A 24051-nucleotide genomic window follows, 5' to 3' on the forward strand; every position below is an offset into this window, starting at 1 on the left:
CATTATACTTCAACCCTATAGAATCCATCCTGGTGAATGGCTTTGTGTGCAATTTGTTTGTCATCTTGAATGGAACCAAACAAGGATGCTCTTTTTCCCCACTCATTTTTGTCATTGTGATAGAGCACCTAACACAGGCTATTAGGCAAAATAATCCTATTTCAGGCATACAGACCCCATCTGCCCATCATTAGCTCTCCTTATACACCAATGATCTACTCTTCTATGTACAACAACCACACATCACCATTCTGTCCATTTACAAAATTTGAGTTGAACATGTCTAAGACAGAGGCATTAAATGTATCTCTTACTGTTGCCTCTCTTGCTCATCCTCTATTTTGGTATTGTGGTACCAAATAACCTCTCCGATTTATATGCTCTCAATTATAGTCCTCTCTTATCTAAAATCTGGAACAAGCTTGATTCCTGAGCCTTCACCTCTATACCTTGATTCGGAAGAATGGAAAATGGACACCCTACTCAAACTTTTATGTTTTTCAGATGGTCCCTATACTCCTTCTGCTTACTTTCTTCTGCACTCATCGCTCCTTGTCCATTCACTTTCTTTGAAACCATAGCTTCAAACTCCTATGCTGCGTCAAACACCAGGGAGGTGTCGGTCACTGTGATTTTAGGTTATACCACTCTGTAACTTTAATATCTTGTATGCTGGATTGGTTCCCATGGCCGTTGGACATGGCTTTGACTATGGTGGAACAGGATCTATCCCCTTTAGATCTCTGTGCCTTACCTTAGGGCTATAAATTCTGATACAGGATTTCTCTCCCTTAACAATCACTACCTCCCTTAAGTTTAATGCAGCACATGAAAATAAATGAACAAACCCGTCTCTCTTCCTCTTTAGGGAAGAGAGGCGGGTCACGTGTTACGTGTTAGCTTCCAGATCATGGCCGGGTTCGGGAAGCAGCTGTATCACTAGCAGATGATATACTATTTCTATGTAAGTGGATATTTTAAATAAATGTATTGGTTTTAATTACTTCACTATGGAGTGCGTCCTCCCCTTTTCTTTCATGATCTACACTGTCTAACTGGGGCGTCCTGAGAGTGGAGGTTAATATAGACAGGAGACCCCTAAGGAAATCACCGTTCAGGAGATCGTGGAACAGATGGGATTGTCATTATTTATTTTTAATTCAATACATTTTTATTAAATCTTCAAAAGAAATAAAGTACAGACATAAACAGAAAAAGTTTAAGATCATATTAAATACAAAATCGTATAACAAAGAATTGGTGAATGATTTACTATGAAGCTACATAAATCACACTACATCCGTACAGAGAGTGAGGCTATCTCGTTAAATGATCAGCTGGAGCATCGCCCCCTCGACCAGACACCCCATCCGGGAGCAAGCTGTGTCCGAAGGAGGGAGACAACACGGCCAACCCCACCATAGGCTCAGAGGAGTTAGGATCCATAGTTAAGTGTGTTATAGACTTCATAAAAAATATTTTTATAACTGTCTAATAACTTGTTGGATATATCTACCACTCTTATAAACTTGTAAGTTATATCTTGGTTAACCAACATAAGGAGCAGGAAGTTTTAGGGAAAGGAAAAGGAATGGGGCTTCACGTGTACCCAGATATCTCTGATCAAGACCTATTATAGGTGTGCTCTTAAACCACCTGTATATATGGAATTTGTTTTACACCTCTCCTTGGTGAGCTCTCCATGGAGACCACCGCTTGAAAAATTTGACTAGCATGCCATGTTTGTACGCCATAATTTGTTCAAAGGAGTAAGTCTCCAAAATTAGATTTATTACTTCACTTACATTCGGGGCCATATCTGATTTCCACTTCCGCATAAGTGTTAAACGTGCGGCAAAAAGCGTATGCATGACCAAGTGTCTAAGATCTGGGGGAAATTTTTCTGTTCCAATGCTTAGGATAGCCAGCTTGATGTCGGGCCTAGATATAAACCGAGGCAATTTAGTTATAAGTTTAAACACTGAGTTCCAGTAACTGTGCATATTAGGGCAGTACCACAACATGTGAGATAATGTGCCCACTAGACCACAATTCCGCCAGCATTGATTGGATTTCTCGGCCTTGAATTTAGCCAACAAGTAAGGTGTGTAGTACCACCTAAGGTGTAACTTCTGTGCCATCTCCCAATATGTGGAGCATTTCGAGGCAGACAGGTTATGCACAATCGCCTTTTGCCACTGGGTCTGCAAGGGGTTTGATACTTTAAAGTCAAGTTTGTCATGTAGGCAATTATAGAAAAAGGAAATGCCCCTTCGTTTGGGGTTCAAAGATGACCAAAATTTCCACGCTTCTTGGGAAATCTCTATTTCTGATATCGTATTAGGCAGTAATGTGGATTTTATTTGGGCATATGTTAGGAATTCTCCTTTTGGCAAAGTAAAGCTTGAGGACAATTCTTCGTAGGGAATGAGTTTACCTTTCCTAAGAGTTGTTGGTATATCATTTATCCCCTTTGCTTCCCATCTAGGAGTTGCTATATTGGGGTTAATGAATCTCAATGCTCCCAAATGGATCGGGACCTTTATTTGCTTATTCGAATGGTTACCGATTTGTAAAAAACGTTTCCATGCTAGTATGGAGGCCGATATTGTAGGATGATCCATGCCAATTTTGATATTAGGGGATATTGCAATGGCATGTAAAAGAGATTGCAGGCTCCCTAATGGTATTGCCTCCTGCTCTAGGGAACACCATGGTTTTGTGTTTGGTTGTGTAAACCAGAATCTAAGTTGGTCTAGCAAAGTGGCTGTATAGTAATCTTGAATGTCGGACACCCCCATTCCACCCACCCTTCTATGCCTACGTAGTATATCATGGGCGCATCTAGATTTACCATTGGACCAGAGGAATTTGGAAATAATTTTCCTTATATTTGAGAAGAAGGTGAGTGGGATTTGAATTGGCAGTATCCTAAAGACATACAAAATCTTGGGAAGTATAGACATTTTAAATGCTGCTAGATGACCCGCCCATGACAAATATTGTTTACCCATTTTAGAGGTGTCTTTTTGGGTTTCTGTTAGTAATGGGGCAACATTTTCCTTGTATAAGTTGGATAAGGGATAAGTCAATGTAATTCCTAAATATGATAATGAGTTGGAGGCCCAAGGGTAAGAGAACTGGGATTGTAAGGTGCTCTTCAGATAATTATCAATATTTATTCCTAGGATATTTGATTTGGATTCGTTTACTTTATAGTAAGAGATTGCATTGAATTCATTAAGGACCTGGTGAACAGCTGGAAATGATCATGCTGGATCATCTAATGTCAATATAATGTCATCCGCAAAAAGTGTTTTTGAGTGTGGTTCCCCTCCTGCCATTATACCTTTGATGTCAATATGGGACCTAATTCTCTCCGCCAGGGGTTCCATTACCAATGCAAAAATGAGCGGAGACAGGGGGCAGCCCTGCCTCGTGCCATTTGAGATTGTGAAGTTTTTAGAAAATAGCCCCTCTGTGTATACATATGCTGAGGGGACTGTATATAAAGCTGTAATGGCTGAAAAGATCTCACCTCGGATACCGAATTTCTCCAGTACCCTGGACAGGTAACCCCAATGGACCCTATCGAAGGCCTTCTCGGCGTCCAGCGTCAATAGTAGAGAAGGCCTTCGAGAGGATCCAGCTTTGTGCATGAGATCTATGACCCGTCTTGTGGCGTCCGGGGCCTGACGGCCCTGCACAAATCCCACCTGATCTGGCTTTACAAGGGTAGGTACAAAGGAGTGCAGTCTGGTGGATATAATTTTGGCATAAATCTTTAGGTCAACGTTCAATAACGATATAGGCCTAAAGTTTTGCACCTGTGTAGAGTCTTTGCCCGGTTTTGGTAGAGTGATTATATTTGCAGTCAACATTTCTGCCGGGAAGGAAGCCCTAGACATAGCGGCGTTGTACACCTCCTCTAAGTGTTTAGATAATATATGGTGGAACAGGTGATAGTATTCGGATGTAAATCCGTCCGGGCCAGGGGCCTTGTTATGTGGGAGTGTTTGAATAGCTTTAAGAATTTCTCTTTGTGTAAAAGGCTTGTTCAAAATTAACCTATCTTCTGATGACAATGAAGGCAGGGTTACTGAGTTCAAAAACTCGTCTATTAGATTTGGCGTGGGTTGTGGTGCACCTGCTTGGTTTTTTAAGTTATACAGTGAGCTATAATATGCACTGAAGGCGTCTGCCATATCTTGTGGGTTTAATAATTTCTCACCTGTATGGGGGTGGTAGAGGTAAGGCAATTTTTGTTTAAACGTTCTATCTCTGAGTTGGTGGGCTAGCAGTTTACCCGCTTTATTGCCATTAATGTAAAAATTTGCTTTTAGAGATTTTACCTGTGAGTGGTACTGACTCAGTAGGATGTTTCTAAGGTCTAGTCTTGCTTGATTAAGTTGTGTTAGAGTATGAGGTAATGAGTTTTGTTTATGGGATTGTTCTAAATGTTTTATAGAGGTTAGTGTATCATTCAGCCGCTGCATCCTAAGCCTCCTAGCTCTGGAGCTCTGCTGTATTAAAATACCACGTATGAATGCCTTGTGAGTGTTCCACAATGTGAAGGGGTCTTCTGTGGACGAGGCATTCAGATCGAAAAATTCTCGTAGTGCTTGTTGTATCTGATGCTTGTGCTCAGGGCGAGCCATTAGCACAGCATCATTACGCCATCTGTTTGCTCTCGTCCCCAGCCCCCCCTCCCTAACCGTGATAGACACCGGTGCGTGGTCTGACCACGTGATGTTACCTATTTCTGACCTCTGTATGTTCTGTAAAAGAAACTTATCTGTTAAAAAAAAGTCAATACGGGTGTAGGTTTTGTGAGCATGAGAAAAAAAAGTAAAATCCTTTTCTGTGGCGTGTTGACATCGCCATACATCGAATAAAGAGGAGGAGTCCAAGAAATTTGACAGGGTTGCTCTATGGGACCAACTGACGATTGTCCATCTGACGATTTGCAATGGCATTGAGGTCACCGCACATCACAATGTGCCCCTGACAGATAGGTTGTGCCTTCTTCCAAATTTTTCTTATTGAGGAGATTGGTCTGACATTTGGTAGGTAGACATTGATAATAGAGTATAGCACATTATTTATTTGACATATTAGAATTAAGTAACGACCCTGCGGATCCGATACTTGTGAGATCAACGTGAAAGCGACAGTGTCCTTAACTGCAATTAAAACTCCCCTTTTCTTGGAGGAAGCGTTAGCTTGATACACATGGGGGAACTTCTTGTGGTGGAAAACAGGAGGTTTCTGTGAAGAAAAATGTGTCTCCTGTAAGCAGAGAATGTCACAGTTGAGCCTTTGCGCCTCTTTCCATACCATATGACGTTTAGCGGATTGTTTAAGCCTTTAACGTTTAAAGAAGAAATTTTAAACTGCATCTTGCAGGGTATCAACCTTGGGGGCACCAAAAGGTGACCCAGTAGAGATTGCACTGCCAGCGGTCGTTATGCAATGTATCCTGACACTAGTCGTATGGTCCAGGCTGCGGAGCGTTTTCAAGCAATGGGAGGTGAAGAAGTATGAAGATCGAGTATCTGGGTGAGGGAAAAACAGTTTGTAAGGTAAGAAACAGAATACAGAATTCCGTTTGGAATTAACTAACCAAAACGGGAAACAGAAAAAAAAGTATGATTCCAGCCGGAATCTGAGCGGAGTGTAAACCGCAACTTTCTGGGGAGCAACTGCAACCGTAAAATATCAATGACTATTGTATGTACAATACAAGTATGCCGGAGCCATAGTAGCTTAGGTATGTTATGAGTCATACAGGCCTGTGTTTGGTGGAGGATGTTCGCTTTTGCAATTCTTGATGAGGAGGTGACGATCCTTCTGATGTGGAATTTTCAGCTTCTAGGATTTGCCAATCTCGTAGTAAGCGGATGCCATCTGCTAAAGAATTAATCGTGTACAATCGATCATCTTTAGTAATGAGGAGTTTAGCCGGATACCTCCATTGATAGGAGATGTGGTGGTTCCTTAGTGGTTTCGTTATAGTGGCCAGCTGCCTACGTTGCTGTGTGGTGTGCGCTGACAGGTCAATAAACAATGAAAGTGATTGTAGTTGTTCTGGAAGTTGATCCACTTGCCGGAAAGCAGCCATTAATTTTTCTTTAGTTTGGTAGAAATGTATACGAGCGATGGTGTCTCTGGGTAGGTGAGCAGGAATATGTTTCGGTTTTGGAAGTCTATGAATTCGATCAATTAGTAATTCCTCTAAAGGGAGTTCTGGCAAGGCTGCTTTCATCACATCTGTGAAAAAGGGCACCAGATCAGCCTGTTTAACCGACTCCGGGACCCCTCTGATTTTTACATTATTGCGCCTGGAGCGGTCCTCCAGGTCTGCAATTTTCATCCACATAATGTCATCTTCCTGAGCGTTATGGGCATCAATCACATTGTTAATAGTGGAAGCAAAATCCCCCATTTTATCCTCAATATGCGTCACTCTATTACCGATTTCTGTCACATCTGATTTAAACTGCTGGGCTAGTGACAAAATGTCTGCATGGAGGGTGCTTCTCAGGGATACCAACATGTCTTTCAATGTTGTGTCTAGCACTGGTTGATTTGCAGTGGGGAACTCTGATATGGAGTCTTGGAGCTCCCTGGTGTCGTCAAGGGAGCCTGCCATATCACTTACCTCCAGGACAGAGTCAGATGGCTCCTGTTGCTTGTACTTAGCCTTAACTGGGCTGGAGGAGCATGAGGAGGATTGTGAGGTCCGTCCACTTGCCTGTGGAGAGCGGCAGAAGTCCTGGGATAAATGCTTCAAGCGTCTCTCCGTTGTGCTGGGGAAGCCGCGCTTGTTGTTATGAGGCTTGCCGGCGCCATCTTGGATAGAGGAGCCGCGAGGCTGTGAGTAAAAGTCCGTCATTCTCCTGGACATGCTGTGTTCTTTTTTCCTGCGGGCCATGTACTGTGTTTGTGCCCGACCTGGATGTGACTTAAACGGCTGGGTTTCCTGGCACTGTACGAGCGCTGTGAGCTCCGGCGAGTTGGCTGTACACAGAGCAGCAGTATCAAGCGGCCATCTCCCGTGCTAGCCGGCCACGCCCCCGTCACTATTTATTTTTAAGGCTGTTATCGCTCAGCCCTGAGGTGAGAGGCTGGGGAAACTACACCTTATCTACACCTATAATTGATTGCTGGCACTGGGAATCTTTTGACAAACTATTTCTTCACTTGTTTTGATTGAGATTGTCACAATTTGGATTGTATTGTCTATGGGACCTCATTTTTATGGCACTTTAGTTTCACTATTTGAAACACGCATATTGGATTTTATTGATCAATTTGTTCATCTATTTTCACATTTGTGAAGTGTTGCATGTTATATATTTATTTGCGTATTTATTAATTTGTTCATTTATTTTCATGTGCTGCATGATACTTATATATCTATTTCTATGCCAAAAAAATTTTTTTTTACATTGAAGTTGCGCAATTTGCACATTTTTCTGCACTTTACCATTCATTATTTATCTACTTATTGTAGGGTGTAGTTATTGGCTTGGTTTTTATTTATTTATTTATTTATTTATTCACACAATTGTGTCATAAATTATGGTTAGGGACTTTATTTATTTGATGCGTTTATAGGAATTTTTATCAGAAGATTCTCTCCCAGATAATTTTTACTCTCCCTCTGTGAGGCTCCACTAATAGTCGTTTATGGGATTTAGCTATTTGGATCCATTTATTGAAGTAACTTTGATTTGTTTTTACCCTAGTTACTCAATGTGATGGAAGAGTAATGATTTCGACATAAGTATTTATTGGATTTTCCGATACTGAATTTCCATTTATACTTAGTTGTTTTACATCCTCAATTGATTTGATTGAGCACCACTTTATTTATTATTTTGTTAGATTTCCTTATTGGTGTGGGAACACCCTTATGGTGGCAGCTATATCGGTTATCTTTGTTTGCTCTTAACATTTGTCTGAGGTTTTTGGTTTGCGCATCAGTACTCGATATTACCTGTTACCTACGCAACTATATCTCCCATCTCTTGAATGCAATTCTGCCTGACATGTCGGCATTAGATTTTATCATAGGCAGGATACACCGTCTCCCTAAGCCCTCTTATCTATCCGAAAATATCCCAAGGGATGTCATAACGAGATTGCATTTTTATCACACCAAAGAGAGGCTAATGGCAGCGTCCAGACAAAAAGAACAATTTCCTACACCACATGCCACCTTGCAATTCTACATAGATTTGTCGCAGTTCACCTTGCAGAAACGCAGAAACTGGAATCAGATAAAAAAAGCCCTCAAAAGTCACAAACTGAGCTACAAATGGGGATTCCCGGCAAAACTGATTGTCACCAGAGATGGAGTGGATTATGTGATGGAGTCAATGGCGAAAGGCATGGCCCTCCTCAAATCTTTGGGGATAAACCCAGAAACTCAACCACAACCCCTCCAATCAGGCAGTCGCCCTGTTTCTGATCAGGAATGGCACACAGTAAATCATAAGAATGCCTGCACTCATAATTAGCTCGCATATGGGTACACCCAGACACATACCCATTAACTGGTGAAGATTCCTATCGAATCCGCATTACTTTTGCAGCTCGAACTTTCACTACCTCTTCTTTATATGAGTGGCCATGTGCCACACTCAAATTTTGTTTCTTCCTGTTTGGCTGAAAGCCTCAGTTATCCTATGTTATTGTTCGAATAGAAGTGACTTGTTTTTCTCACCAGTCAGGAATGAACACATCTCTCTACAGAACCTTAGGAACTCCATACGGGAAACTTCAGGAGCTGTACATCACCATCAGACAAAAAGACCCTCCCAAACCTGGATTCCTATACTACTAACCATAAGTGGAATTTATACACCACATAACACCCAGCACCATTTTAAATTCAGATTGCGGTGTCCATTAATGCAAAAGGTCTTAACCATCCAGCAAAGAGAAGGTCTTTATGGAAGGAAGCGCTATACCAAAAGTGCGACATACTGTGTGTCCAAGAAACGCACTTTCAAAATCAATCTCCTCCCAAGTCCTCGCATTCTAAATTTCCTCACTTATAATATGCCAATGCGGTCTCAAAGAAAAAAGGAGTGATGATAGCGATAAAGGACTCAATTGCCTTCAAGTTACACAAGATTAATGTAGACCCACAAGGTCGCTTTATAATTTTGGTGTGCGATATAAACTCCACCACATACACAGTGACAAACATTTATGCACCGAACAATGGTCAGATACGGTTTTTCCACAGGATAATGAAAAAAATCCCGGCAATACAGAAAGGCTTAGTGGTAATATGTGGTGACTTTAATATTACCCCTGACCCATCCATGGACTCCAACGCCAAACCGAAAATGTCTCCACCATCCCTCAAACAGGTTTTAGGTTCCTATGATCTGTATGACTCCTGGAGATGTCTCAATGCTAATGAGAGGGACTATTCATTTTTCTCCAACAGTCACAGGTCGTACAGCAGGATTGATTTATTTTTGGTGGACAAGTGGTCATTGTTTAAATACAAAAAAGCTAGAATAAATAGTATCGCTTGGTCGGATCATGCCTCAGTTACATTAACAGTAGGAGATAATACTAGCCACAACCCTACTTTCATCTGGAGAGCCAATCCCAGACTTTTCCAGGATGATCCGACTAAGTCTAGAATTAACAATCAAATACGTGAATTTTTTAAAATTAATTGCCAATCATTGTCTGATCCATTTGTTGTGTGGAATGCCCACAAGGCATTTGCAAGAGGGGTACTAATACAGCAAGGGGCGAGAAATAAGAGGATGAGGCAGCAGCACATGAAAAATTTGATATCTACCATAGCATCACTTGAAAAACAAAATATGACCCTTCCATCCACACAACTCACAGCCCAATTGACACAGCTTTGCACTGACCTGAGGCTACTCTTTCTGAAGGACCTTGAAAAAGCCTCCAGAAGACTTAAATTATTATACTATACAAGTGGCAATAGAGCGGGGAAACTACTGGCCAATAAACTAAGGGGACATAGGTACAAGACCCAAATCCCATACATACTACAACCCAATACACAAATCAAACATCATCACCCACTAGCCATAGCGGACGCTTTTAGCCACTATTATGGTTCGTTATATAACCTTAAAAATTATGCCTCCATAACACAACCATTGTCTACCCTCATTGATGCATTTTTACAAAAAATGTACCTTCCTACACTCTCTCCTGAACACCTCACTGAACTAAACTCTCCCTTCTCAGAGACAGAAGAGAGACAGATTATACACAACCTACCACATAACAAATCTCCAGGTCCAGATGGCTTCACGGGAGAATACTTTAAAACATTCCAAGACGTACTTATTCCACACTCGGTTGAAGTTTTCAATTCGGCTGCTGCCTCGTCCTCGTTCCCCCCAGAAATGCTTAAAGCCATGATTGTGGCTTTGCCAAAACCAGGCAAAGACCCTGATACTCCCCAGAACTTCAGGCCTATCTCATTACTTAACAAGGATATCAAAATATATGCAAAATTGTTGGCCAATAGACTGGTAGATATTCTGCCCTCATTGATAGATATGATATGGACCAGTCTGGATTCACCAAAGGGTGTCAGATGTCGGATGCTACCCGACGCCTGATCAAAGTGATCCATATGGCCAACAAGTATAAAACGCCTTCTCTGCTGCTGGCGCTGGATGCAGAGAAGGCGTTTGATAGGATACACTGGCGATTCCTCTCACAGGTACTGGGCAAGTTTGGCTTCATAGATCCCATCTATTTAGACATAATGGCACTGTACACCCAACCATCGGCCCAAGTGTACATTTCAGGGACACTATCTACTCCATTTGATATAACTAACGGAACAAGACAAGATTGCCCCCTTTCACCATTAATTTTCAATTTTTTAATGGAACCTGTAGCTTCCTGCCTACGCTCACACCCCGACATCACAGGTATAAAAGTGGGGAAAAAACAACATATCATTAGTCTATTCGCAGATGATATAATCTTGATGCTTTCAAACATAGACACCTCTCTCCCAGCAGTTTATCAAGCAGTACAAACCTTCAGTGCAGTATCATACTACAAGGTGAATGAGACTTAATCGCACATACTAAACTTAGGCATCCCCGACATGATAGAACACAAACTTAAGCAATCTTTCCCATACACATGTGGCAAAAAGAAAGTATCAAGTACTTGGGCATCATCTTGACCCCTAAATTAGAAGACTTACTGCAGGATAACTATGCGCCTTTTTTAGACATGCTAGGAGCCAAATTAAATAAACTCACTTTAACCGGACTGTCGTGGCTGGGTAGAATAGCAGCTTTTAAAGAGGAAGTAAACTCTCCCACTCTGATGCTGCTTTTCATTTAGTCCATTATAATAAGTAATTATCAAACTATAGCCACTGTAATCCAGCCCAAATCGCATATTGCTTACTGTTTAAAGAAACTTTAAAAAAACTTGTTTCCAGGGGTAAGGCAGCGCCATCTTAAGTATTGTTTTCTGAGTCCACAGTAGAGTGTATTTCCACCCTTACATTGAGCACTTCCTGTACTGTTAACCAAGCCTCCTTCTCAATCCAGCATTTCTATGGCAACCCTGCTTCACTGCTCATAGCTGACTTGTTTTATTCAATAGTATTTACTTGTGCTGATTATCTAGTGTTTGCCTGTGTCAGTCTTATCAGCTTCAGCTGATAAGGCTGCAGTAATGCTGTCCGATGCCCAAGTTTACACTCCATGTGATGTCACATGGTCACATGGGGTGTAGTAAGAAGCTCTGAGTGATTATGCAGTCTCGTGGGATTTCAGAGTTGTGCCGTAGGAAGATCTGATAATAGACAGACAAGTACACTGAGTGTGCCGGGAGATCTGGGCCTGCTCAGTAAAGTCATTCTAAAGAACAAAAAGGATTACAACAATACTAAGCAAGTAAGGTGATATCTACAAGCAGTGTTCATTAGGGTTTTTATGCTGATTTACATGGGACAAAGTTGTTGAAGAGAGTTTACAACCACTTTAAGATGCAGCTATTACCCCAATTATTGTATCTTTTTAGAACCCTTCCAATCCCAATATCCAACTCTTATTTCAATTCCTTACAATCCGTACTAAACAAATATCTATGGCGAGAGGGGAGGGCCAGATGTGCATTCAGTAAGCTTATCAAACATAGGAAAGCAGGTGTGGTAGGACATGCACATATACAGGACTATTATTTCACTTCCATACTAGCTCAAATGAAACATTTGCTCTTACCGCACTCCAATCCTTTGTGGAAAGAACTTGAGCTAACCCAAATCCCACAGGGGAGCCTTCAAGACTTCTTAATGACAGCTCCTTTCAACATGTAACTTAACACTAAATTAGCACCTCCCATCTTATCATCAATAAGAGCATGAATTCACCTTAGGAAATATCAAAAAGAGATCAGCATATTATCCCCGCTGAAGCTTCCCCTCGTAGCCATAAATCTTATAATACCTGATATCAACATTAATGCATGGGTAGACAAAGGCATTAGTTACCTTTTTCTCCTGGCATTGGGGCTTGCACCCCATTATCCTTCCATTTTTTTTTTGCTATACTACACTGGTTTTACTGAACCAAAGAAATTACATTCCCTGCATAGTTGACAGCAGACGTTGAGCTCCCTTCCCTTCCCCTCTCCTGCCTGCTTGCTTATCTCCTATTGATTTCCTGTAAATCAGATTTAGAAGATTGTTATTTGAGACATCTGTTTTAAATGGAGGATACTGTATATGTGGTAGATGGATCAGAATATCTTTGTTGCTTTTCTCTGTACGGTGCTGTACTATTTGTATCTTCTCTTGTGAACATAATTAAAAAGATATTTGACTATTAAAACAACAGAAAAAGACTGCAGATACACATAGATGCCGTGGTTGTGCTTCAAAACTACCAACCCCTATTAACAAGCGATGACATCATCTTTCCCTCATCACAAAAGCTATGTAACAGGTGGCAGCACCACACCAAACATTACTCCCACTCACAGAGATATTCCCCTTTTTGGGTGTGGCTCTATTTTGTGGGACCCCACGGTGAACAGATGCCTCCTCCTCCTTCTTGTTTTCTCAATTCAACCTTTCCCCAGACAGCCTTCTCCCTAACCATTCACATCACCCTTTCCCATATTTTTGGTCTTTGTCCCCTCCATATCTCCTTCCCCTCCCAATCAAAAAACACTTTCTGATTACAAACTGAGGTTGGGAACAGGACATTACCAATAATAAGTGTGAATTCCCTTACTAACGCTAATCTCAATTTCCACTTGGTTTACTTTGCTGGTCAACACTGGTATTCAGCTGCTGTTAAAATGGCTGATTCCCCTACCATTGTTGGCACCCAGAAGCGTACACAGCCCGTTTACAGGTTTTCAGGACCAGGTGCACATTGTGTTGAAAACACTGTTCCCCTATAGTGTTCCTATATTCCAGGATGATAATACACATACACACTATTAAACAAATTTGAGGAAAGTTTTTGGACATACTGTTTAAATTGGGAAGTTATCTACATGTTAAATTTTAGAAGAGCAGATTCAGGGAACAGAACATTCAAACAGGTGATATGAAGCATTTTTCAAATGAAAAATGCAACTTATTATAACATACTAATAATAATTCAAAAATGTAATTGTACAAGGTTGAGAATGACATCATGTAGAGCTTTTATTGAAATCAGTCAATGCACAGTTTTACTTGATTATCAATAAACAGGATATGTTTGAAGTCCGAAGAGAGACACATAGCAAGAGACCAATCTTCTTGTCAAATACAGTTTTACTAATTATCCAGATTCCAAGGCAATCATACAAACATAATCATTCACCTCACGCCTGGAAGCATAAGTCTTGTTCTTTTGATGAATATTTATAAGACAGTTTAAAGTAGCCTACTTCTCCCTTCAGGCAAGACAATTTGGAGTTCATCAATATGTATTACCAAGGACTTTTATAAAGGCACTTCAAAGGAAATTCATCAGGCATTCCTTTTGTCTTGATTTCTGTTAGACTGGTACTTCCTTTTGACAAGTATCAATAAATTACCCTCTGATGACTGGAAACTTGATGTCTTATTCAGAAAGCCCCTCATACAGCAGTATTTGAACTATATCTTAGCCTTCCAGTGAACTTGCTTTAATCTAATATGTAATTTGAAAACTAGGAAATATGGAGAATGAACTAAACAAAGTAACCCATACAAACTAATCTTGTGAAACATATCACCATCTTTTGTTTGACTTTTCCATATTTCCTACTATAATTAATTATCTATAACATGAATATGTACAACAGACACTTGCTAAATATATTAAATGGAAACTGTCAGAATGGAAATATGAAAGCCTTAACTGGTGACTTTGTAAGCTCTATCACTGAAGCTAGCATCCTCATTTGTGCTTCACAACTTACAGTGTATGTCAGGACAAAAACAAAAGCAGTACATCTCTTTAATAAGCATATATTTCTCTCTGTTTTATCAGTGTTTTAACCACTTGAGCTTTACCCCCTTCCTGACTAGGCCATTTCTTGCGATACGGCACTGCGTTACTTTGACAATTGCACAGTCATGCGACACCGTACCCAAATCAAATTTTTGCCCTTTTTTTCCCACAAATAGAGCTTTATTTTGGTGATATTTGATCACCTCTGCAGTTTTTGTTTTTTGTGCTATAAACAAAAAATACCAACAATTTTGAAAAAAAAACAATATTTTTCACGTTCTGCTATAAAACATACCCAATAAAAAAAAAAGTAAAAAACCTAATTTCTTCATCAATTTAGGCTAATGTGTATTCTGTTACATATTTTTGGTAAAAAAAATCCCAATAAGCGTATATTGATTAGTTTGCACAAAAGTTATACAAACTATGGGATTTTTTTTCTTTCCTGGTAATGGTTGGTGATCAGCAACTTATAGTGGGACTGCGATATTGCCACAGACAAATTGGACACCTAACCAACACTTTTGACACTTTTTGGGGACCAGTGACACTAATACAGTGATCAGTGCTAAAACATGTACTAACGACACTGGCAATTAAGGGGTTAACATCAGGGGCGATTAAAGGGTTAACTGTGTGCCTAAGTTGTGCTTACTCACTGTGGGGGATGTGCTTTGACTAGGGGAAGGCAAAGATTTGTGTTCCTGCTTTGCAGGAACTAAGGATCTGTGCCTTCCCTTCTGACAGAATAACAATTTCCCTTGCTTACATAGGCAGATGGTCGTTCTGCCTGTGCCCTGTGTAATCGGCGGATGTCGGCGGACATTGAGTTTGTTGTCCCCGTTTCTGGGCTCCCGCTGTGTAGAATCACAGTGGGAGTGGTCTGCAAGTGATTAATAATGTTGCTGCCTTGCCTCCCAAGAGCCTGATCATGCACTGTGTGTAGGGAAAGGGCTTCTGGGGATGTAGTTCTGAGAAAGTGCCTACATCAATAGGAACTGGCCTCCCAGCAGCGGACCCTGCTGGAATTTTCAACAAACAATAAGTATTGAGAGGCACTAGCGCAAAACATTGAGTGAAATTATATGATCAAACCTTTTGATCAATTTTTTCAGGCTCAAAAAAGTGAAACCAGGCTTCATCTCTAGGCACCTAAAAAATCCAATTTTTGGACTGACCTACTTAAGGGCTTGTTTACAAAAACTGGCAGCTGCAATTTTTTTATTTTTCTTAATTTTTTTCTGTGTGCTTTTTTTGTCACTGTGTGCTTTGGTAAAATGCTTCATGTCTGCATTTTACCACAGCTAATGCACCTCCCTGCTGTGTTGCAGTGTGAGGGGCATAGGTGTATTTAGGTTTTGTGCTGCACTAGGCCTGACTAAACTCATGCACACCCTAATTTAAATATGACCCACCCCTTCCTGCCAAGGCCACACCCCTTCCTGTTTAAGACCCGCCATTAAATTTTCCAGTGGGGACATTAGTTTTGAGGTCCTTGGGGGACAGAGCAATAGATTCCATTAATTTATTCTCACTTTCTGTTTCGCTATGGGTTAGGAAGTTAAGGGAAATCTTCGCAATGGGTAAGGATGAGCTTCGAGTTCGATTCAAACATCGTGTGTTCGACCTTTCACCGATAGCGAACGTTATGGACAGTTCGTGGCAAATTCGAGTGGCGAGTCACGGCCCATAATTTACTGCGGCATTGCAGTGCATTACTGGCTGATGGTTGGCCAAGCATGCATAATGATGCGCATGCTTGGCCAACCACAGCGCCGTCTGCACAGAGAGCCGTAATTGGCCAAAGCCAGGGTGGCTTTGGCCAATTATGGCTCAGGGGGTTTAGTACACGCCCCACACTATATAAGGCCGCCTGCGTGGTAGCCTTGTGTAGTGTTTTGTGGCGGCGGAGAGAAGTAGACAGAAAGAAAGATAGTGTCATTTGATTCAAGTTAGATAGAGTAGGCAGGGAAGTCAGTTGGCTGCACTTAGAGTGTATTTTGTATATATATATGCATTCCACGTGTTGTATGTATATATATACACTGTATTCAGTTTAGCTAGGTCCGTTCCTGTTATTCTCTTTCTAATATACTGAAAGGCAGGCAGGTGTTTTTACAGTATTTACAGTTAGTGTACTGTGTACAATGCACAGTTGCACCTATAGCTTACCTGAAGACAAGTGCTGGTGTTCTTCTTCTGATTCTATTAATACCACAGGCAGGCAGCTTGAAGAATTTACAGTCAGTGTACTGTGTACCCCTGCACAGTTGCACCTATAGCTATCTGAAGACAAGTGCTGTTGTTCTTCTTCGGAGCCTATTAATACCACAAGCAGGCAGGTTGAAGTATTTACAGTTAGTGTCCTGTGTACCCTGCACAGTTGCATCTATAGTTACCTAAAAACAAGTGCTGTTGTTCTTATGATTCTATTAATACCACAGGCAGGCAGCTTGAAGTATTTACAGTTAGTGTACTGTGTACCCCTGCACAGTTGTACCTATAGCTACCTGAAGACAAGTGATGGTGTTCTTCCTCTGATCCTATTAATACCACAGTCAGGCAGCTTGAAGTATTTACAGTTAGTGTACTGTGTACCCTGCACAGTTGCACCTTTAGCTAACTTAAGACAAGTGCTGGTGTTCTTCTTCTGATCCTATTAATACCACAGATAGGCAGCTTGAAGTATTTACAGTTAGTGTACTGTGTACCCCTGCACAGTTGCACCTATAGCTACTTGAAGACAAGGGATGGTGTTCTTCCTCTGATCCTATTAATACCACAGGCAGGCAGCTTGAAGTATTTACAGTTAGTGTACTGTGTACCTTGCACAGTTGCAGCTATAGCTACCTGAAGACAAGTGCTGGTGTTCTTGTTCTGATCCTATTAATACCACAGGTAGGCAGCTTGAAGTATTTACAGTTAGTGTACTGTGTACCCCTGCACAGTTGAACCTATAGCTACCTGAAGACAAGTGCTGGTATTCTTCTTCTGATCCTATTAATACCACAGGCAGGCAGCTTGAAGTATTTACAGTTAGTGTACTGTGTACCCTGCACAGCTGAACCTATAGCTACCTGACGACAAGTGCTGGTGTTCTTCTTCTGAACCTATTAATACCACAGGCAGGCAGGTTGAAGTATTTACAGTTAGTGTACTGTGTAATACGAACAGTTGCACCTATAGCTACCTGAAGACAAGTGCTGGTGTTCTTTTGATCCTATTAATACCACAGACAGGCAGCTTAAATTATTTACAGTTAGTGTAAGGTGTACTCCTGCACAGTTGCACCTATAGCTACCTGAAGACAAGTGATGGTGTTCTTCTTCTGATCCTATTAATACCACAGGCAGGCTGAAGTATTTACAGTTAGTGTACTATGTACCCTGCACAGTTGCACCTATAGCTGAAGACAAGTGCTTTTCTTCTTATGATCCTATTAATACCACAGGCAGGCAGCTTCAAGTACTTACAGTTAGTGTACTATGTACCCCTGCACAGTTGGACCTATAGCTACCTGAAGACAAGTGTTGTTGTTCTTCTTCTGATCCTATTAATACCACAGGCAGGCAGCTTGAAGTATTTAGTTAGTGTACTGTGTACCCCTGCACAGTTGCACCTATAACTACCTGAAGACAAGTGCTGGTGTTCTTTTTCTGATCCTATTAATACCAAAGGCAGGCAGCTTAAAGCTTTTACAGTTAGTGTACTGTGTACTCCTGCACAGTTGCACCTATAGCTACCCGAAGACAAGGGATGGTGTTCTTCCTCTGATCCTATTAATACCACAGGCAGGCAGCTTGAAGTATTTACAGTTAGTGTACTGTGTACCCTGCACAGTTGCAGCTATAGTTACCTGAAGACAAGTGCTGGTGTTCTTGTTCTGATCCTATTAATACCACAGGTAGGCAGCTTGAAGTATTTACAGTTAGTGTACTGTGTACCCCTGCACAGTTGAACCTATAGCTACCCGAAGACAAGTGCTGGTATTCTTCTTCTGATCCTATTAATACCACAGGCAGGCAGGTTGAAGCATTTCCAGTTAGTGTACTGTGTACCCCTGCACAGTTGCATCTATAACTACCTGCAGACAAGTGCTGTTCTTCTTCTGATCCTATTAATACCACAGGCAGGCAGCTTGAAGTATTTACAGTTAGTGTACTGTGTAGCATGCACAGTTGCACCTATAGCTACCTGAAGACAAGGGCTGTTGGTCTTCTTCTGATCTTATTAATACCACAGGCAGGCAGCTTAAAGTATTTACAGTTAGTGTACTGTGTACCCCTGCACAGTTGCATCTATAGCTACCTGAAGATAAGTGATGGTGTTCTTCCTCTGAACCTATTAATACCACAGGCAGGCAGCTTGAAGTATTTACAGTTAGTGTACTGTGTACCCTGCACAGCTGAACCTATAGCTACCTGACGACAAGTGCTGGTGTTCTTCTTCTGATCCTATTAATACCACAGGCAGGCAGGTTGAAGTATTTACAGTTAGTGTACTGTGTAATATGAACAGTTGCACCTATAGCTACCTGAAGACAAGTGCTGGTGTTCTTTTGATCCTATTAATACCACAGACAGGCAGCTTGAAGTATTTACAGTTAGTGTACTGTGTACCCTGCACAGTTGCACCTATAGCTACCTGAAGACAAGTGCTGGTGTTCTTCTTCTGATCCTATTAATACCACAGGCAGGCAGGTTGAAGTATTTACAGTTAGTGTACTATGTAACCTGCACAGTTGCACCTATAGCTACCTGAAGACAAGTGATTTTCTTCTTATGATCCTATTAATAGCACAGGCAGGCAGCTTCAAGTACTTACAGTTAGTGTAATATGTACCCCTGCACAGTTGGACCTATAGCTACCTGAAGACAAGTGTTGTTGTTCTTCTTCTGATCCTATTAATACCACAGGCAGGCAGCTTGAAGTATTTAGTTAGTGTACTGTGTACCCCTGCACATTTGCAGCTATAGCTACCTGAAGACAAGTGCTGGTGTTTTTCTTCTGATCCTATTAATACCACAGGTAGGTAGCTTGAAGTGTTTACAGTTAGTGTACTGTGTGCCCTGCACAGTTGCACCTATAGTTACCTGAAGACAAGTGTTGTTGTTCTTCTTCTGATCCTATTAATACCACAGGCAGGCAGCTTCAAGTACTTACAGTTAGTGTACTATGTACCCCTGCACAGTTGGACCTATAGCTACCTGAAGACAAGTGCTGGTGTTCTTCTTCTGATCCTATTAATACCACAGGCAGGCAGCTTAAAGTATTTACAGTTAGTGTACTGTGTACCCCTGCACAGTTTCACCTATAGCTACCTGAAGAAAAGTGCTGGTGTTCTTCTTCTGATCCTATTAATACCACAGGTAGGCAGCTTGAAGTGTTTACAGTTAGTGTACTGTGTACCCTGCACAGTTGCACCTATAGTTACCTGAAGACAAGTGCTGTTGTTCTTCTTCTGATCCTATTAATACCACAGGCAGGCAGCTTGAAGGATTTACAGTTAGTGTACTGTGTACCCTGCACAGTTGCACCTATAGCTACCTGAAGACAAGTGATGTTGTTCTTTTTCTGATCCTATTAATACCACAGGTAAACAGCTTGAAGTGTTTACAGTTAGTGTACTGTGTACCCTGCACATTTGCACCTATAGCTACCTGAAGACAAGTGCTGGTGTTCTTCTTCTGATCCTATTAATACCACAGGCAGGTTGAAGTATTTACAGTTAGTGTACTGTTTTGCACCTATAGCTACCTGAAGACAAGTGCTGTTGTTCCTTTTCTGATCCTATTAATACCAGAGGTAGGCAGCTTGAAGTGTTTACAGTTAGTGGCAAGTGCTTTTGTTCTTCTTCTGATCCTATTAATACCACAGGCAGGCAGCTTAAAGTATTTACAGTTAGTGTACTGTGTACCCCTGCACAGTTGCACCTATAGCTACTTAAAGACAAGTGATGGTGTTCTTCCTCTGATTCTATTAATACCACAGGCAGGCAGCTTGAAGTATTTACAGTTAGTGTACTGTGTGCCCTGCACAGTTGCACCTATAGCTACCTGAAGACAAGTGCTGGTGTTCTTCTTCTGATCCTATTAATACCACAGGCAGACAGCTTGAAGTATTTACAGTTAGTGTACTGTGTAGCATGCACAGTTGCACCTATAGCTACCTGACGACAAGTGCTGGTGTTCTTCTTATGATCCTATTAATACCACAGGCAGGCAGGTTGAAGTATTTACAGTTAGTGTACTATCTACCCTGCACAGTTGCACCTTTAGCTACCTGAACACAAGTGCTGTTCTTCTTATGATCCTATTAATACCACAGGCAGGCAGCTTGAAGTATTTACAGTTAGTGTACTGTGTACCCCTGCACATTTGCAGCTATAGCTACCTGAAGACAAGTGCTGGTGTTTTTCTTCTGATCCTATTAATACCACAGACAGGTAGCTTAAAGTATTTACAGATAGTGTACTGTGTACCCCAGCACAGTTGCACCTATAGCTACCTGAAGACAAGTTCTGGTGTTCTTCTTCTGATCCTATTAATACCACAGGCAGGCAGCTTGAAGTGTTTACAGTTAGTGTACTGTGAACCCTGCACAGTTGCACCTATAGCTACCTGAAGACAAGTGCTGTTGTTCTTCTTCTGATCCTATTAATACCACAGGCAGGCAGCTTGAAGTATTTACAGTTAGTGTACTATGTACCCCTGCACAGTTGCACCTATAGCTACCTGAAGACAAGTGCTGGTGTTCTTCTTCTGATCCTATTATTACCACAGGCAGGCTGAAGTATTTACAGTTAGTGTACTGTGTACCCCTGCACAGTTGCACCTATATTTACCTGAAGACAAGTGCTGGTGTTCTTCTTCTGATCCTATTAATACCACAGGCAGGCAGCTTGAAGTGTTTACAGTTAGTGTACTGTGTACCCCTGCACAGTTGCACCTATAGCTACCTGATGACAAGTGCTGGTGTTCTTCTTCTTCTATTAATATAGCTACCTGATGACAAGTGCTGGTGTTCTTCTTCTTCTATTAATACCACAGGAAGGCAGCTTGAAGTGTTTATAGTTAGTGTACTGTGTACCCTGCACAGTTGCACCTATAGCTACCTGAAGACAAGTGCTGTTGTTCTTCTTCTGATCCTATTATTACCACAGGCAGGCAGGTTTAAGTATTTACAGTTAGTGTACTGTGTGCCCTGCACATTTGCACCTATGGCTACCTGAAGACAAGTGCTGTTGTTCTTTTTCTGATCCTATTAATACCACAGGTAGGTAGCTTGAAGTATTTACAGTTAGTGTACTGTGTCCCCCTGAACAGTTGAACCTATAGCTTCCTGAAGACAAGTGCTGGTGTTCTTCTTCTGATCCTATTAATACCACAGGTAGGTAGCTTGAAGTATTTACAGTTAGTGTACTGTGTACCACTGCACAGTTGCACCTATAACTACCTGAAGACAAGGGCTGGTGTTCTTCTTCAGATCCTATAAATACCACAGGCAGGCAGCTTGATGTATTTACAGTTAGTGTACTGTGTTATATGAACAGTTGCACCTATAGCTACCTGAAGACAAGTGCTGGTGTTCTTTTGATCCTATTAATACCACAGACAGGCAGATTAAAGTATTTACAGTTAGTGTAAGGTGTACACCTGTTGTTCTTATTCTGATCCTAATAATACCACAGGCAGGCAGGTTAAAGTATTTACAGTTAGTGTACTATTGTCACGGAACGTCCCACACTCCCCTTGAGTGCTTCCGTCATATACCACTTCCTCCCAGTCTGTATACAGATATCAGATATTCCAACCTCTCTGAGCACAAAACAAGGCGACACTTGCTTGTTGCTACCATGAACTGTTTTATTTAGAATCAAAATTACAAGACTTTATATGCCTTTGGAACCTCCTCTAACAATACAACTGTAAACTAATTAACATAATTAACATGAGCTAATTAACTAAAAAATTTACCCAGACCAGATGACAAACTTGTGGGCACCGAGCTTCACACAGTAGTATAAACACAATAGCTGGAGCTAATTACAATTAACAATACAAACAACAATCTCCCCCCTCCTCAGCCTATTCATCAAAAGTTTGGTTCCTAGCCAGTCCTGGAGGCTAATGTGATCAGCTCACTCAATTAACAGGTTGAGTTCAGAATCAACCAAACCAATAATAGTCTCTACATACATCCTGGGAGATATTGTGGACAAATATTACTGTCCCATTTTAAGTAGTCCAAGATATATTTTCTCACTCACCCTGTGCCAGGATGGCACAGGGTGACTTAGACATAAGATGTATTCTGAGTTCCATGGGCTCTCCCGTCACAACTATGTACCCTGCACAACTGCACCTATAGCTACCTGAAGACAAGTGCTTTTCTTCTTATGATCCTATTAATACCACAGGCAGGCAGCTTCAAGTACTTACAGTTAGTGTACTATGTACCCCTGCACAGTTGCACCTATAGCTACCTGAGGACAAGTGTTGTTGTTGTTCTTCTGATCCTATTAATACCACAGGCAGGCAGCTTGAAGTATTTACAGTTAGTGTACTGTGTACCCTGCACAGTTGCAGCTATAGCTACCCGAAGACAAGTGCTGGTGTTTTTCTTCTGATCCTATTAATACCACAGACAGGCAGCTTAAAGTATTTACAGATAGTGTACTGTGTACCCCTGCACAGTTGCACCTATAGCTACCTGAAGACAAGTGCTGGTGTTCTTCTTCTGATCCTATTAATACCACAGGCAGGCAGCTTGAAGTGTTTACAGTTAGTGTACTGTGTACCCTGCACAGTTGCACCTATAACTACCTGAAGACAAGTGCTGTTGTTCTTCTTCTGATCCTATTAATACCACAGGCAGGCAGCTTGAAGTATTTACAGTTAGTGTACAGTGTACCCTGCACAGTTGCACCTATAGCTAACTGAAGACAAGTGCTGTTGTTCTTTTTCTGATCGTATTAATAGCACAGGTAAGCAGCTTGAAGTGTTTACAGTTAGTGTACTGTGTACCCTGCACAGTTGCACCTATAGCTACCTGAAGACAAGTGCTGGTGTTCTTCTTCTGATCCTATTAATACCACGGACAGGCAGCTTAAAGTATTTACAGTTAGTGTACTGTGTACCACTGCACAGTTGCACCTATAGCTACTTGAAGACAAGTGCTGGTGTTTTTCCTCTGATCCTAATAATACGACAGGCAGGCATCTTGAAGTATTTACGGTTAGTGTACTGTGTACCCTGCACAGATGCACCTATAGCTACCTGAAGACACGTGCTGGTGTTCTTCTTTTGATCCTATTAATACCACAGGCAGGCAGGTTGAAGTTTTTACAGTTAGCGTACTGTGTACCCTGCACATTTGCACCTATACCTACCTGAAGACAAGTGCTGGTGTTCTTCTTCTGATCCTATTAATACCACAGGCAGGAAGCTTGAAGTTTTTAAAGTTAGTGTACTGTTTACCCTGCACAGTTGCACCTATAGCTACCTGAAGACAAGTGCTGTTGTTCTTCTTCTGATCCTATTAATACCACAGGTAGGCAGCTTGAAGTATT

Source organism: Aquarana catesbeiana, linkage group LG04 (assembly GCF_042186555.1).
Source record: "Aquarana catesbeiana isolate 2022-GZ linkage group LG04, ASM4218655v1, whole genome shotgun sequence".
Lineage (NCBI taxonomy): Eukaryota > Metazoa > Chordata > Amphibia > Anura > Ranidae > Aquarana > Aquarana catesbeiana.